This window comes from Pseudophryne corroboree, chromosome 5 (assembly GCF_028390025.1).
Source record: "Pseudophryne corroboree isolate aPseCor3 chromosome 5, aPseCor3.hap2, whole genome shotgun sequence".
Taxonomy (NCBI): domain Eukaryota; kingdom Metazoa; phylum Chordata; class Amphibia; order Anura; family Myobatrachidae; genus Pseudophryne; species Pseudophryne corroboree.
Window position 1 is genome coordinate 16,993,177 of NC_086448.1, and position 16,870 is coordinate 17,010,046.

The 16,870-nt window shown below is 44.4% G+C and overlaps 1 protein-coding gene across 1 annotated transcript in view; it reads right to left on the reverse strand.

Annotated features, from left to right (window-relative positions):
• LOC134928725 (uncharacterized) overlaps positions 1–16,870 on the reverse strand; it is a 440,900-nt gene that overhangs the window by 283,133 nt on the left and 140,897 nt on the right. The gene's annotated exons all lie outside the window — the stretch shown is intronic.

Below are 16,870 nucleotides of genomic sequence, written 5' to 3' on the forward strand. Positions count from 1 at the left end.
AGCCAGTATCCACTCCGTGCTAACAACAGTCTGGTTCCAGCCAGTATCCACAGCAGCTGTTTTACCTTCAGCAACCCAGCTCTTCCTGGAACACCAGCTGGTACAATCCTGGGTTATCTCCATTGCTACAGCCGGGCCTGGTAAGGACTTTCCATCTAGAAGATCATAAGAACTATCTCACACTACCAGTGCTCTGTGGCTCCTGCCATGCTGTAGTACTCAGGAACTGTATTTATTCTTTGCTGACTTTTACGTTTTCTTTTATTGCTGCTGTGATGCGGAGTTGTCATAATAAACATCATTGACTTTTATCTAAGTTGTCGTGGTCACGCCTTCGGGCAGTTATTATTCATGTTACTTACATGTCCAGGGGTCTGATACAACCTCCCAGGTTCCGGTACATCTCAGCCCCTACAACTGAGGCTGCCTCCCGTCAGCTCAGGCCCTCAGTTGTGACAGTAAGCACTGACCTAATGAATCCAGCCGGAGGCCAGGATCAAGCGGCCAGGCCGATGCAAGAACTGGCAGCCCGACTAGAACATCAGGAGGCTGCACAGGGCCACATCATCCGCTGTCTCCAGGATCTCTCTACTCGGCTGGATGGGATTCAGACCACTCTCCGTGGATCAGGCGCGTCTGGTGCGTCAACCACAGTGACTCCAGCTATAACCCCACCCACCTTACCCATTCCTGCTCCACGTCTTCATCTTCCAACGCCAGCAAAATTTGACGGATCTCCAAGATTCTGCAGGGGATTTCTCAACCAGTGTGAGATTCAGTTTGAGCTACAACCTGGCAATTTCCCCAGTGACCGTACAAAAATTGCCTACATTATTTCTCTTCTCAGTGGCTCAGCCCTCGATTGGGCATCACCGTTATGGGAGAGGTCCGACACCCTGCTATCTTCTTACACTGCATTCGTGTCAACATTCAGGCGCATCTTCGACGAGCCAGGCCGGGTAACTTCAGCTTCGTCTGAGATTCTCCGTTTACGCCAGGGATCACGTACTGTAGGACAATATCTTATACAGTTCCAGATCCTGGCATCCGAACTGGCATGGAACGACGAGGCCCTGTATGCTGCATTCTGGCATGGTTTATCCGAGCGTATTAAAGATGAGTTAGCTACCAGAGACTTACCCTCCAAGTTAGATGAGTTAATCTCACTTTGTACGAAAGTTGACTTACGTTTCAGAGAGAGAGCAACTGAGCGTGGAAGATCATCTGCTCCAAAATCTTCTGCTCCTCCTCCTCGCCAACTGTCACCAACTAAAGATGAACCCATGCAAATTGGCCGTTCCCGTTTAACTCCTGCTGAGCGCCGAAGACGTCTCTCCGAGTTTCTCTGTTTGTACTGTGCAGCTCCGTCTCACACCATTAATGCCTGTCCCAAACGTCCGGGAAACTCCAAATCCTAGCTCGCCAAGGAGAGGGCCGGCTAGGAGTAATGATCTCCTCTCCATCTCCTCAAGATTGTAACCTCCCAGTCTCGCTTCAAGTTGCTCAACGTTATCAGAACGTCATTGCCCTCCTGGATTCCGGAGCAGCTGGGAACTTTATTACCGAAGCCTATGTTAAACGGTGGTCCCTACCCACCGAGAGACTTCCTTCGTCCTTTTCCTTAACTGCTGTGGATGGCAGTAAAATTTTTGATACAGTTATTTCTCTAAGGACTCTACCAGTTCGTCTGAGAGTGGGAGTTCTTCATTCCGAACTTATTTCACTTTTAGTGATTCCAAGAGCCACACATCCTGTGGTCCTGGGCCTTCCATGGCTCCGTCTTCACAATCCTACAATTGATTGGACGACTACGCAAATCCTGGCATGGGGTTCCTCCTGTACTAAGACATGTTTGTTTAAAGTGTTGCCTGTCTGTTCCTCCTCCCCCAGGTCGTCTGATGTTCCACCTCCTCCATATCAAGATTTCACGGATGTGTTCAGTAAAGCTTCTGCTGATATCCTTCCCCCTCATAGAGAATGGGACTGCCCGATTGATCTCGTTCCAGGGAAGGTTCCACCTCGAGGCCGAACTTATCCGTTGTCTCTCCCCGAGACGCATTCTATGGAGGAATACATAAAAGAGAACCTAGCAAAGGGGTTCATTCGACCTTCTTCTTCTCCAGCCGGCGCAGGCTTCTTTTTTGTAAAGAAGAAAGATGGTGGTCTGCGGCCGTGCATCGACTACAGAGGTTTGAACGACATTACCATCAAGAACCGTTATCCTTTACCCCTGATTACTGAGCTCTTTGACAGAGTTAGCGGAGCTACCATCTTTACAAAGCTGGACCTGAGAGGTGCATACAATCTCATCCGGATCCGTGAGGGTGACGAGTGGAAGACCGCATTTAACACCCGTGACGGACATTATGAGTACCTCGTCATGCCCTTCGGATTGAGCAATGCTCCAGCTGTCTTCCAGCATTTCGTCAATGAGATCTTCAGAGACATTCTATACCGTCATGTCGTGGTCTATCTAGATGATATCCTCATTTTTGCCAACAATTTAGAGGAACATCGTTTCTGGGTAAAGGAGGTTCTGTCCCGTCTCCGTGTCAATCGTCTCTACTGCAAATTAGAGAAATGCGTCTTTGAAGTCAAGTCCATTCCGTTTCTAGGGTACATTGTGTCCGGTTCCGGACTAGAGATGGATCCTGAGAAACTACAAGCAATCCAGAATTGGCCAGTACCCTTAACCCTCAAAGGGGTCCAGAGGTTCTTAGGGTTCGCCAATTATTACCGAAAGTTTATACGAGACTTTTCCACCATTGTGGCGCCTATTACTGCTTTCACCAAGAAGGGTGCTAACCCGTCCAAGTGGTCTGAAGAAGCCATGCAAGCTTTTCATCTTTTAAAACAGAGGTTCATCTCTGCACCTGTCCTGAAACAGCCTGACGTCGACTCTCCTTTCATCTTAGAGGTGGATGCCTCCTCCGTTGGAGTAGGAGCGGTGTTATCTCAGAGGGCTAAAGATGGTCATTTACATCCTTGCAGTTTCTTCTCACGGAAGTTCTCCCCAGCGGAGCGCAACTATGCCATTGGCGACCAGGAGTTGCTAGCCATCAAGCTCGCTCTAGAGGAGTGGAGATATCTGTTGGAGGGAGCTTCTCATTCAATCACCATCCTTACAGACCACAAGAACCTTCTATATCTAAAAGGCGCACAATGTCTCAACCCTCGTCAGGCCAGATGGGCACTTTTCTTTTCCAGGTTCGACTTTAAACTCCAGTTCTGTCCGGGCTCTCAGAATCGCAAGGCCGATGCCCTTTCCCGCTCATGGGAGCAAGAAAATGAGTCAGAGTCTTCAGACAAGCATCCTATTATAAATCCGTTGGCATTCTCCACGGTAGGGATGGACTCTACGCCCCCATCAGGGAAAAGTTTTGTGAAGCCGACACTAAGGAAGAAGCTCATGCATTGGGCCCATGCTTCCCGTTTTGCCGGACATACAGGTATCCAAAAAACCCTGGAGTTTATCTCTAGGTCCTATTGGTGGCCAACTCTGAAAAAGGACGTTTTGGAGTTTATTGCATCTTGCCCAAAGTGTGCTCAACATAAAGTATCCCGCCAGTCGCCTGCGGGGCAACTGGTTCCACTATCTGTTCCCCGTCGACCATGGACCCATTTGTCGATGGATTTTATTACAGATTTGCCCATGTGCAACAAGTTCAATACCATCTGGGTGGTAGTTGACCGGTTCACCAAGATGGCACACTTCATTCCTCTCACCGGTCTTCCGTCAGCTTCCAAGTTGGCTCAAGTATTCATACAAGAGATCTTCCGACTCCACGGTCTTCCAGAAGAAATTATCTCAGATCGAGGAGTTCAATTCACAGCCAAATTCTGGCGAAGTTTATGTCAAGTCCTCCAAGTCAAGTTAAAGTTTTCCACGGCTTACCATCCTCAGACCAATGGTCAAACTGAGAGGGTGAATCAGGACTTGGAGGCCTTCCTCCGCATCTATGTGTCCTCCTCTCAAGATGACTGGGTTCAATTACTTCCCTGGGCCGAGTTCTGTCATAACAACCAGTATCATTCTTCATCTTCTTCAACACCATTCTTCACCAACTTTGGATTCCACCCTAAAGTCCCTGAGTTCCAACCGCTTCCAGCAACTTCTGTTCCCGCAGTGGATATCACCTTGCATCAGTTTGCCAATATCTGGAAGAGCGTACGATCAGCTCTGCTCAAGGCATCGTTCAGGTACAAGAAGTTTGCGGATAAGAAGCGTCGAGCAGTTCCTGCTCTCAAGGTGGGTGATCGGGTATGGTTATCCACGAAGAATTTGAGGTTAAGAGTTCCCAGTATGAAGTTTGCACCTCGCTACATCGGTCCTTTTAAAATTGATCAAGTCATCAATCCTGTTGCTTACAGACTCCAGTTACCTCCCTTCTTAAAAATACCCAGGACATTCCATGTTTCCCTGTTGAAACCGCTAATCTTGAATCGGTTTCATTCCTCACTTCCACCAACTCCGAAAGTCCAAACTCAACGAGGCGTTGAGTATGAAGTGGCCAAGATCCTGGACTCACGTCACCGTTACGGTCAACTTCAGTATCTCATTGACTGGAAGGGCTATGGTCCTGAAGAACGCTCTTGGACCAATGCCTCTGACGTCCATGCTCCTGCCTTGGTCCGAAATTTCCACGCAAAGTTTCCTTTAAAGCCTAAGAAGTGTCCTGGGGCCACTCCTAAAGGGGGGGGTGCTGTCACGATCCGGGTATCTGGACGCCATTACTTACCCTTCAGATGCCTCCTAAGGCGGGCTCAGCGTTCCAGGACCAGATTCCGCTGTTCCTGAGTTTCCACATGCAGAGTGTCAGAGTGGTGTTTTCATCAGCCGCGGCCTCCGCTGTGCCCGCGTGGTTAAATGTGCATCTATCAGCCTGGCGTCTCCTGTCTCCGGTGGCCGGCGCCGCCATTACTGTTTCCCAGACCACATGGATTACAAACCAAACTTCCCTCCAAGTGTCTGCATGAGCGCAGCCATCTTGGATTCTGTCATCTGATCATTTCCACCAATCTGCTGTTTGTATTGTTGAATTGCATAATTGCCTAGCCAACCCCTTCCTTGCTGCAGGTATAAGTAAGCTGTGCCTGAGCAAGGAAGACGTCAGTGCTTTGGTTGTCAAACCTAGTTCCTGTTTGTCTCTCTTCTATGATTGTCTTCCAGGTTCCAGCTCCTGTCTCAAGACTTCCACCATAGAGACCCGCACCAGCATTCCACCTGCGGTGTAGCCTGACTCTCCAATCCAATGTGGATTCATCTGTTTCCAGCTACAACACTACCTGCTTCCAGCCTCAGCTTCCAGCAGAATACAGCTTCCCTTAAAGGGCCGGTGTCCTTTCTACACTTTACCACTCTCCACCGGAATTATTATTTCTCCGCTCTCAAGTTCTACATTTCAGTTCACATTTCATCGCTCCCAAAGTTCATTTATTATTTAACTGGTTCCAGCCAGTATCCACTCCGTGCTAACAACAGTCTGGTTCCAGCCAGTATCCACAGCAGCTGTTTTACCTTCAGCAACCCAGCTCTTCCTGGAACACCAGCTGGTACAATCCTGGGTTATCTCCATTGCTACAGCCGGGCCTGGTAAGGACTTTCCATCTAGAAGATCATAAGAACTATCTCACACTACCAGTGCTCTGTGGCTCCTGCCATGCTGTAGTACTCAGGAACTGTATTTATTCTTTGCTGACTTTTACGTTTTCTTTTATTGCTGCTGTGATGCGGAGTTGTCATAATAAACATCATTGACTTTTATCTAAGTTGTCGTGGTCACGCCTTCGGGCAGTTATTATTCATGTTACTTACATGTCCAGGGGTCTGATACAACCTCCCAGGTTCCGGTACATCTCAGCCCCTACAACTGAGGCTGCCTCCCGTCAGCTCAGGCCCTCAGTTGTGACACTTACCTCCTCACCTTTCTGAGACATGCCTGATCCTCACTGTCTGCCACCCCTTACTTCCTCACCCCTCTGAGACATGCCTGGTCCTCGCTGTCTGCCATCCCTTACCTCCTCACCTTTCTGAGACATGCCTGATCCTCGCTGTCTGCCATCCCTTACTGCCTCACCTTTCTGAGACATGCCTGGTCATCGCAGTCTTCCATCCCTTACCTCCTCACCCCTCTGATACATGCCTGGTCCTTGCTGTCTGCCATCCCTTACCCCCTCACCTTTCTAAGATATGCATGGTCCTTGCTGTCTGCCATCCCTTACCCCCTCACCTTTCTAAGATATGCATGGTCCTTGCTGTCTGCCATCCCTTACCTCCTCACCCCTCTGAGATATGTCTGGTCTTTGCTGTCTGCCATCCCTTTCCTTCACACCCCTCTGATACATGCCTGGTCCTCGCAGTCTTCCATCCCTTACCTTCTCATCCTTCTGACATATATGCCTTGTAATTGATGTTTGCTATCCCTTACCTCCGCACCTCTTTGAGACATGACTGGCCCTTGCTGACTGCCATCCTTTACCTCCAAACCTCTGTGAGACATGCCTGGTCCTCACTATCTGCCATACCCTTACCTCTTCATCTCTCTGAAACATGCCTGGTCCTTGCCATCTGCCATCCCTTACCTCCTCATCTCTCTGAGACAAGCCTGGTCCACACTGTCTACCATACCCTTACCTCTTCATCTCTTTGAAACATGCCTGGTCCTCACTGTCTGCTAACCCTTACCTCTTCATCTCTTTGAAACATGCCTGGTCCTCACTGTCTACTATCCCTTACCTACTCATCTCTCTGAGACATGCCTGGTCCTCACTGTCTGCCTGCTGTTACCTCCTCACACCTCTGAGACATGTCTCTTCTTCCTGGCAGCTGCTCTCTGGTCCAGTGCACTGACTGAGGAGTCACAACCACAGACACAGCAAACTTGGTAGAAGAAGCTGCTACCACTGGGCACTTGCAGCAGCTCCGCTCTGTCCCTTACACTGCATAATGTGGCGGCAGCTCTAGTTATCATATTATATACTATTGCTGTCATAATGTGAGACACTGGTAAAGTGGAGAGGAGTTTCCAGTTCCCACATGTGATGTTAGTATTAGAATGCTTATATTTGTAGACACTCCCTTACTAATCTGTGTAAGCCTGAATCTTCAGTGATGGTCCCTGGGACCAGGGGGATGCTGGGAAGTGGGTGGTCCAGTGTGCAGTGTGTGCCTGGAGTTGGTGAGGGAATAAACAGCACAGCAGTGAACTCACATGTCTCTGTGTCCTGATGACTGGATTTACAAACATATGAACAAAACATGGTGTCAGAAGAAGTTTAACTTGGACTGCTAGTGCTCTCAGAGTGTGAAAGAATTTTGCAGAAGTCTGTGGCTCTGGTATTCTGTGTCTGCAAAGCCTGCCGTGTGCTCCTATCTTCAAACAGTGAGTTACCATGGATAAACTAGCTCCTCCAACTGGCATGCTGATGTCTGGTAACTTGTCTGAAAACTGGAAAATATTTAAGCAAAGGTTTAATATATATCTTCAAACAGGATTTACACAACTGCGCCTGCTTGCGAAATAAATTGTCAGTTTAAGTGAAAGAACCACGGAATAATATGTAGTATGAAACAAACTGACGTTTATTTGTATATAAATAGTATAGGGTCAAAATTTTCATTTACCCAAATACATGAAAAAAATGATAGTGATAATCATGAAGTTAGGCAAAGAATGATAATAAAGAAAAAAAAAAAAGAAAAAAATTTATATAAAAATAAAAAATAATGATAAAAAAATTTAATATAAAAATGAAAAATAGGAAGTGGAAATGAAAAAATTGGAAAAAATATGTCTAAGTCCCAAAATGTCTGGTGTGAGCAGAGTGTGGCGTCCCACCTCTTTTCCACCTTACTGTCGTTTTGTACTATCCGGTATCACAGTATAAAATAATATTTCTGGATTAGCAGGAATGTTGAATTTCACAGTTGGTCACAGTATCGCTGTGGGGTACCCCAATCTGGACAGTGGTGGGATGAGGTGAGCAGGGTGAAGGTAAAATTAAATATCCCCGGACTCCCCGTTAACCTCCTCCGTCCTGTGCAGCAGGAGACGTCCGCAAACACAGACGTCTGCCAGTGTTCAAAACCGGAGGGACGCGGTCATGCCTCTGGGGGGAAGGTATCAACGACTTCTGGACCCACAAGGGGACTGTCCGCCGTGAACCTTCCCTCCTACGGGGTGTATTACCTTTTCTCCTGCGCTCGATCCCGTCACACACTTCCACTCCTTTCTTCTGTCTTCTCTCAGCCTGATGATCGGTGTTCCGCTCTCAGGTCTGTGTCCTCTCGGCCGTGCGGCTCCGTTTCTCCTCCACAGTGTCTCTTGCGAATTAGTTTGTTCCGTCCAGATATATTTTAAATACTGTTGTTTTCTATAGATGATATGGAGAGTGGTGATGCAATGCTCAGTTCCTTCTCCAACGCGTATCGACCCGTTTGGGTCTTCCTCAGGGAGTCCTTATTCACCATCTTAATTGAGGGCTTTTTATGCCCAAACTTGATTGTGTCATCCCAAAAGGGGGGGTGTCCATACTACCTCTGTATAAGCTAAATGGATACAATGTGTGTTTGGATTTGTCACATAGTAAAACAGGCTTGTATAAGAAAAACGATGATTGCTATTTGTGACTGTGTGCAAAAATAACTAATAATGTATATAACAAAATAAAAGAGAATAAAATAAACATCTTGTATAATCTTCTTATGTTGATTCTGCAAATAATAAGTTTTAATACTAGAAATAAAAGAATTTTTTTTTTTTTCCTTTTTCTTCGTTTGTTTTAGAAATGATTGATTTAGCCGTATGTATACAGTCTAACACAAAACATTTTATATTTTTATGTTGATATATATTATCAATTTATCTACGGGAATAAATAAATGAAATACATTGTTTGTATTGACTTCCTTTGATGATTATTGGTATAATAGAAGGTACAGCTTATAGTGAGAAAAGCTATTTCCCAGTAGTTATACCCAATTGTTGTGTGTTGATTTAGTGGTTATGCGTAATTGCTGGTTTTTTGAAATACGTGGATGAACTGAGGTTATGCAAAAGACCTTTACATGATATAACCGGATGTATCTTCTTACATGTTGTTGGTGCACTGGAACATATTTATGGTGCTATGAAATGTAATACTGACGTTTTGTGATGTCATGCTAGCCATTAAATAAACTAGACGGAATATAGGCTCTGAATATCCATCAGTTCATCACTATTGACCTCACTTCATTGTCTAAGTTCAAACCCTGTGGTCTCAGTGTTTTTAGCGTGTACATCCATCTTAATTCCTCTTTGTTTATTTTTTTCAAAAAGTCTCCTCCTCTCCAATTTGGTGGTACTAGCTTAATTCCCAGTATCTTCAAACCTGTCGAGTTGCTGTCGTGTGTTTCTTTAAGCTAGTACCACCAAATTGGAGAGGAGGAGACTTTTTGAAAAAAATAAACAAAGAGGAATTAAGATGGATGTACACGCTAAAAACACTGAGACCACAGGGTTTGAACTTAGACAATGAAGTGAGGTCAATAGTGATGAACTGATGGATATTCAGAGCCTATATTCCGTCTAGTTTATTTAATGGCTAGCATGACATCACAAAACGTCAGTATTACATTTCATAGCACCATAAATATGTTCCAGTGCACCAACAACATGTAAGAAGATACATCCGGTTATATCATGTAAAGGTCTTTTGCATAACCTCAGTTCATCCACGTATTTAAAAAAAACAGCAATTACGCATAACCACTAAATCAACACACAACAATTGGGTATAACTACTGGGAAATAGCTTTTCTCACTATAAGCTGTACCTTCTATTATACCAATAATCATCAAAGGAAGTCAATACAAACAATGTATTTCATTTATTTATTCCCGTAGATAAATTGATAATATATATCAACATAAAAATATAAAATGTTTTGTGTTAGACTGTATACATACGGCTAAATCAATCATTTCTAAAACAAACGAAGAAAAAGGAAAAAAAAGAAAAAAAAATTATTTTATTTCTAGTATTAAAACTTATTATTTGCAGAATCAACATAAGAAGATTATACAAGATGTTTATTTTATTCTATTTTATTTTGTTATATACATTATTAGTTATTTTTGCACACAGTCACAAATAGCAATCATCGTTTTTCTTATACAAGCCTGTTTTATTATGTGACAAATCCAAACACACATTGTATCCATTTAGCTTATACAGAGGTAGTATGGACACCCCCCCTTTTGGGATGACACAATCAAGTTTGGGCATAAAAAGCCCTCAATTAAGATGGTGAATAAGGACTCCCTGAGGAAGACCCAAACGGGTCGATACGCGTTGGAGAAGGAACTGAGCATTGCATCACCACTCTCCATATCATCTATAGAAAACAACAGTATTTAAAATATATCTGGACGGAACAAACTAATTCGCAAGAGACACTGTGGAGGAGAAACGGAGCCGCACGGCCGAGAGGACACAGACCTGAGAGCGGAACACCGATCATCAGGCTGAGAGAAGACAGAAGAAAGGAGTGGAAGTGTGTGACGGGATCGAGCGCAGGAGAAAAGGTAATACACCCCGTAGGAGGGAAGGTTCACGGCGGACAGTCCCCTTGTGGGTCCAGAAGTCGTTGATACCTTCCCCCCAGAGGCATGACCGCGTCCCTCCGGTTTTGAACACTGGCAGACGTCTGTGTTTGCGGACGTCTCCTGCTGCACAGGACGGAGGAGGTTAGCGGGGAGTCCGGGGATATTTAATTTTACCTTCACCCTGCTCACCTCATCCCACCACTGTCCAGATTGGGGTACCCCACAGCGATACTGTGACCAACTGTGAAATTCAACATTCCTGCTAATCCAGAAATATTATTTTATACTGTGATACCGGATAGTACAAAACGACAGTAAGGTGGAAAAGAGGTGGGACGCCACACTCTGCTCACACCAGACATTTTGGGACTTAGACATATTTTTTCCAATTTTTTCATTTCCACTTCCTATTTTTCATTTTTATATTAAATTTTTTTATCATTATTTTTTATTTTTATATAATTTTTTTTTTTTCTTTATCATCATTCTTTGCCTAACTTCATGATTATCACTATCATTTTTTTCATGTATTTGGGTAAATGAAAATTTTGACCCTATACTATTTATATACAAATAAACGTCAGTTTTTTTCATACTACATATTGGCCCTCATTCCGAGTTGGTCGGTCGCAAGGCGAATTTAGCAGAGTTGCTCACGCTAAGCCGCCGCCTACTGGGAGTGAATCTTAGCTTCTTAAAATTGCGACCGATGTATTCGCAATATTGCGATTACTAACTACTTAGCAGTTTCAGAGTAGCTCCAGACTTACTCTGCCTGTGCGATCAGTTCAGTGCTTGTCGTTCCTGGTTGACGTCACAAACACACCCAGCGTTCGCCCAGGCACTCCCACCGTTTCCCCGGCCACTCCTGCGTTTTTTCCGGAAACGGTAGCGTTTTCAGCCACACGCCCCTGAAACGCCGTGTTTCCGCCCAGTAACACCCATTTCCTGTCAATCACATTACGATCGCCGGAGCGAAGAAAAAGCCGTGAGTAAAAATACTTTCTTCATAGTAAAGTTACTTGGCGCAGTCGCAGTGCGAACTTTGCGCATGCGTACTAAGCGGATTTTCACTGCGATGCGATGAAAAAGAACGAGCGAACAACTCGGAATGAGGGCCATTATTCCGTGGTTCTTTCACTTAAACTGACAATTTATTTTGCAAGCAGGCGCAGTTGTGTAAATCCTGTTTGAACTTTAATTACTGGAGGTTTCTGGGTTTAACCTCTCACACGTACTGCTGCCACCCCAGTATTACTTATATAAGTAGAGCGCTGGTCACATTTACAAATAAACAGTTAATATATATCTTGCTGCATGTGGAGCTGATTCAGAGGCTGACAAAACGAAGGCATCCATTTTCCTCCATGTGATAGGAGAGGATGTGCTGGACATTTATAATAGTTTTCAGTTTGCTGAGGGGCAGAATATGGTGCTATCTTCTATAATGCAAAAGTTTGAAGATTACTTTGTGCCAAGGAAAAATGTGACATATGAAAGATATAGGTATTTCCCATGTGATCAGAAGTCTGTAGATGGATTTGATCAGTATGTTACAGAGCTGCAATCACTCAGTAAAACCTGTGAGTTTGGTGATTTAAAGGATTCACTGATTAGAGATCGTATTGTCTGTGGAATACCTGATAATGGACTCAGAGAGAGACTGCTGAGAGAGCAAGACCTAACACTAGACAACGCAGTGACTATGTGTAGATCTGCAGAAATAACTAGATTTCAAGCCAAAACGTTACACAAGGCAGTTGATGCTAATGTCCATGTAGTACAGAAAACAGAGCCATGCAAACCTCCATTCTCAAGAATGAAGCAGTCTAAGCCACAGTCTAATAAGAAAATGTGTAGTAGATGTGGAAATGCTCACAATCCTAAAATGTGCCCTGCTTATGGTAAAACTTGCATGAAATGTGGTAGACTTAATCACTTTGCCAAATGCTGTAAAATTAAAAGTAAAACAACCAAAGTGCATGCTGTTAAACAAACAGATGAATTCTTTGTGGATTGCATTGAACTTTGCAGTGCAGATAAGAAAGAATGGATTGTCCCTTTAACTGTGAATGAGATTGTCATTCCCTTTAAGCTTGATACTGGCGCGCAGGTGAATTTTATATCGTTTCAAGACTATAAGACTTTTAGAGTAAAACCTAAAATTCATCCAGCCAAAGTGAAAGTTACAGGGTACACTGGGGAGGAAATTCCTGTGAAAGGTACATGCTTAGTGACACTGAAATATAAGGGACAACAGTTTAAAACATCTCTACTGATTGTGGATAAAAATGTGCAACCCATTCTAGGATTAAGTTCCTGTGAGAAACTAAGCTTGCTAAAGAAAGTTTTTATGGTGACATCACAAGTAGAAGATGACTGCAAATCAATGTTTACAGAATACAGAGACTTGTTTGAAGGTCTAGGTTGTTTGCCTGGAGAGCATAAAATAAATATAGACATGCTAGTTTCTTAAGTGATACACCCCTGTAGAAAAGTGCAGTTTGCGCTGAGAGAAAAACTGAAATGAGTTAAATAGCATGGAAGCCTTGGGTGTGATACAGAAAGTTGATGAGCCTACTGAATGGGTAAGCTCCTTAGTAATTGTTGAAAAGAAAAATGGACAACTCAGAATATGTCTAGACCCCAAAGATTTAAACAAAGCTATTAAACGAGAACATTTCAAACTACCAACCAGAGATGAAATCATGTCGCAATTTGCGGGAGCAAAATGGTTCAGTAAATTGGACGCATCTTCAGGATTCTGGCAAATTAAGCTAGATGAGACCAGCTCAAAGCTTTGTACATTTTATACACCAGAAGGTCGATACAGATTTCTTAGACTACCATATGGAATTTTGTCTGCTCCAGAAGTATATCACAAAAAGATACACATGATTTTTGAACATATTCCAGGTGTTGAAACAATGATGGATGACATTATTGTCTGGGGATCTACAAAGGAAGAACATGATTCTAGATTGAGACAAGTAATGAAACTTGTTAAGAAAGTGAATCTAAAGCTAAACAAGGACAAATGTGAATTTGGCGTGAATACACTTACCTTTATGGGCGACGTGGTCTCGGATCAAGGTGTAAAACCAGACCCAAGGAAAATATCAGTCATAGTGAACATGGAACATCCTAACAACAAAGACGACGTCAGAAGATTCCTAGGAATGATTACTTACTTAGGAAAGTTTATTTCTCAACTTTGAATGAACAGCCTCTCTTAGATGGTTGTTGGACAAAGATAAGGAGTGGATGTGGTCACATGAACAAGAAGAAAGTTGGCAAAACTTGAAACAGATCATTACAGAGCAACCAGTGCTAAAATTCTTTGATCCTGCGAAAAGAATAAGAATTTCAGCAGATGCTTCGCAATTTGGCCTAGGCTCAGTGCTGTTACAAGAACATGAGGATACATGGCAACCAGTAATCTATGCATCAAGAGCACTGACAAGTGCTGAAACAAGGTATGCTCAGATAGAAAAAGAACTTCTAGCGATCACATATGCATGTGAGCGATTTCATCAGTTTGTGTATGGTCAAACATTTACAGTGGAAACTGACCACAAGCCATTGGTAGCTATCATGACTAAATCATTGCATGACTGTCCCATGAGAATTCAACGAATGCTTATCAGACTACAGAAATATGATGTACACTTGCTGTACTGTCCCGGCAAATACATGTACATTGCTGATACACTTTCTCGTGCTGTGGACAAAAGTGAAGGTTCCAAAAGTCTGATGGATGAAGAGATAGATGCCTATGTTAATTTGATCGTAGCTTCTCTACCAGTGTCTCTTGAAAGACAAGAACAGATTAGGAAAGAAACTGAGACAGATGACACAATGAAAGTGTTGAACGATATCATTCTGAAAGGTTGGCCAGCAGAAAAACATGCTTGCCCGCTGTCTATCCATGATTATTGGATGTACCGCAGTGACCTTACAGTTGTCGATGGTATTATTTACAAAGGCAATAGGTTTGTCATACCTGCACGACTAAGAAAAACTATGCTGTTCAAGATACATGAAGGCCACTTAGGAGAAGAAAAATGTAAGCGGAGAGCGCGTGAAGTTATGTATTGGCCAAGGATGAACCAAGACATAGCACAGACTACAGCTACATGTGAATTATGTCTTACGTATAGACCGAAACAACAAGTCGAGCCACTGAGTCCTCATGCAGTGCCAGAGAGACCGTACCAAAAAGTTGGTGCAGATTTGTTTGATTGTAATGGGAAAACGTACATTGTCGTGACTGATTATTACTCTATCTACCCTGAGGTGAAGACACTACATACAACTACTAGTAAAGCCGTAATCAATTGCATGAAGTCAATCTTTGCAAGGCATGGTGTTCCTATCGAAGTGTTCACTGACAATGGTCCTCAGTTTTCCAGTGCTGAATTTAGACAATTTGCTGATGAGTGGGAATTTGTCCATACTACTAAGTACCCACTATCCACGCCCAAATGGGTTGGTGGAAAGTTCAGTAAAAACTGTAAAGAGTCTCATGAAAAAAGCTCATGAAGGTAAAGAAGATTTCTCTATCGTCCTAGTGGATGCTGGGGTTCCTGAAAGGACCATGGGGAATAGCGGCTCCGCAGGAGACAGGGCACAAAAAGTAAAGCTTTACGATCAGGTGGTGTGTACTGGCTCCTCCCCCTATGACCCTCCTCCAAGCCTTAGTTAGATTTTTGTGCCCGGCCGAGAAGGGTGCAATCTAGGTGGCTCTCCTAAAGAGCTGCTTAGAAAAGTTTAGCTTAGGTTTTTTATTTTACAGTGAGTCCTGCTGGCAACAGGATCACTGCAACGAGGGACTTAGGGGAGAAGAAGTGAACTCACCTGCGTGCAGGATGGATTGGCTTCTTGGCTACTGGACATCAGCTCCAGAGGGACGATCACAGGTACAGCCTGGATGGTCACCGGAGCCTTGCCGCCGGCCCCCTTGCAGATGCTGAAGTAAGAAGAGGTCCAGAATCGGCGGCAGAAGACTCCTCAGTCTTCTAAAGGTAGCGCACAGCACTGCAGCTGTGCGCCATTTTCCTCTCAGCACACTTCACACGGCAGTCACTGAGGGTGCAGGGCGCTGGGAGGGGGGCGCCCTGGGAGGCAAATGAAAACCTATTTTGGCTAAAAATACCTCACATATAGCCTCCGGAGGCTATATGGAGATATTTAACCCCTGCCAGAATCCGTTAAGAGCGGGAGACGAGGCCGCCGAAAAAGGGGCGGGGCCTATCTCCTCAGCACACAGCGCCATTTTCCCTCACAGAAAGGCTGGAGGGAAGGCTCCCAGGCTCTCCCCTGCACTGCACTACAGAAACAGGGTTAAAACAGAGAGGGGGGGCACTAATTTGGCGTTAGAAATATATAATAAAGATGCTATAAGGGAAAACACTTATATAAGGTTGTCCCTATATAATTATAGCGTTTTTGGTGTGTGCTGGCAAACTCTCCCTCTGTCTCTCCAAAGGGCTAGTGGGTCCTGTCCTCTATCAGAGCATTCCCTGTGTGTGTGCTGTGTGTCGGTACGTGTGTGTCGACATGTATGAGGACGATGTTGGTGAGGAGGCGGAGCAATTGCCTGTAATGGTGATGTCACTCTCTAGGGAGTCGACACCGGAATGGATGGCTTATTTAGGGAATTACGTGATAATGTCAACACGCTGCAAGGTCGGTTGACGACATGAGACGGCCGACAAACAATTAGTACCGGTCCAGACGTCTCAAAAACACCGTCAGGGGTTTTAAAACGCCCGTTTACTTTAGTCGGTCGACACAGACAGGGACACTGAATCCAGTGTCGACGGTGAATAAACAAACGTATTCCTTATTAGGGCCACACGTTAAAGGCAATGAAGGAGGTGTTACATATTTCTGATACTACAAGTACCACAAAAGAGGGTATTATGTGGGATGTGAAAAAACTACCGTAGTTTTTCCTGAATCAGATAAATTAAATAAAGTGTGTGATGATGCGTGGGTTCCCCCCGATAGAAAATTAGGGGCGGTATACCCTTTCCCGCCAGAAGTTAGGGCGCGTTGGGAAACACCCCTTAGGGTGGCTAAGGCGCTCACACGCTTATCAAAACAAGTGGCGGTACCGTCTATAGATAGGGCCGTCCTCAAGGACCAGCTGACAGGAGGCTGGAAAATATCATAAAAAGTATATACACACATACTGGTGTTATACTGCGACCAGCGATCGCCTCAGCCTGGATGTGCAGAGCTGGGGTGGCTTGGTCGGATTCCCTGACTAAAAATAT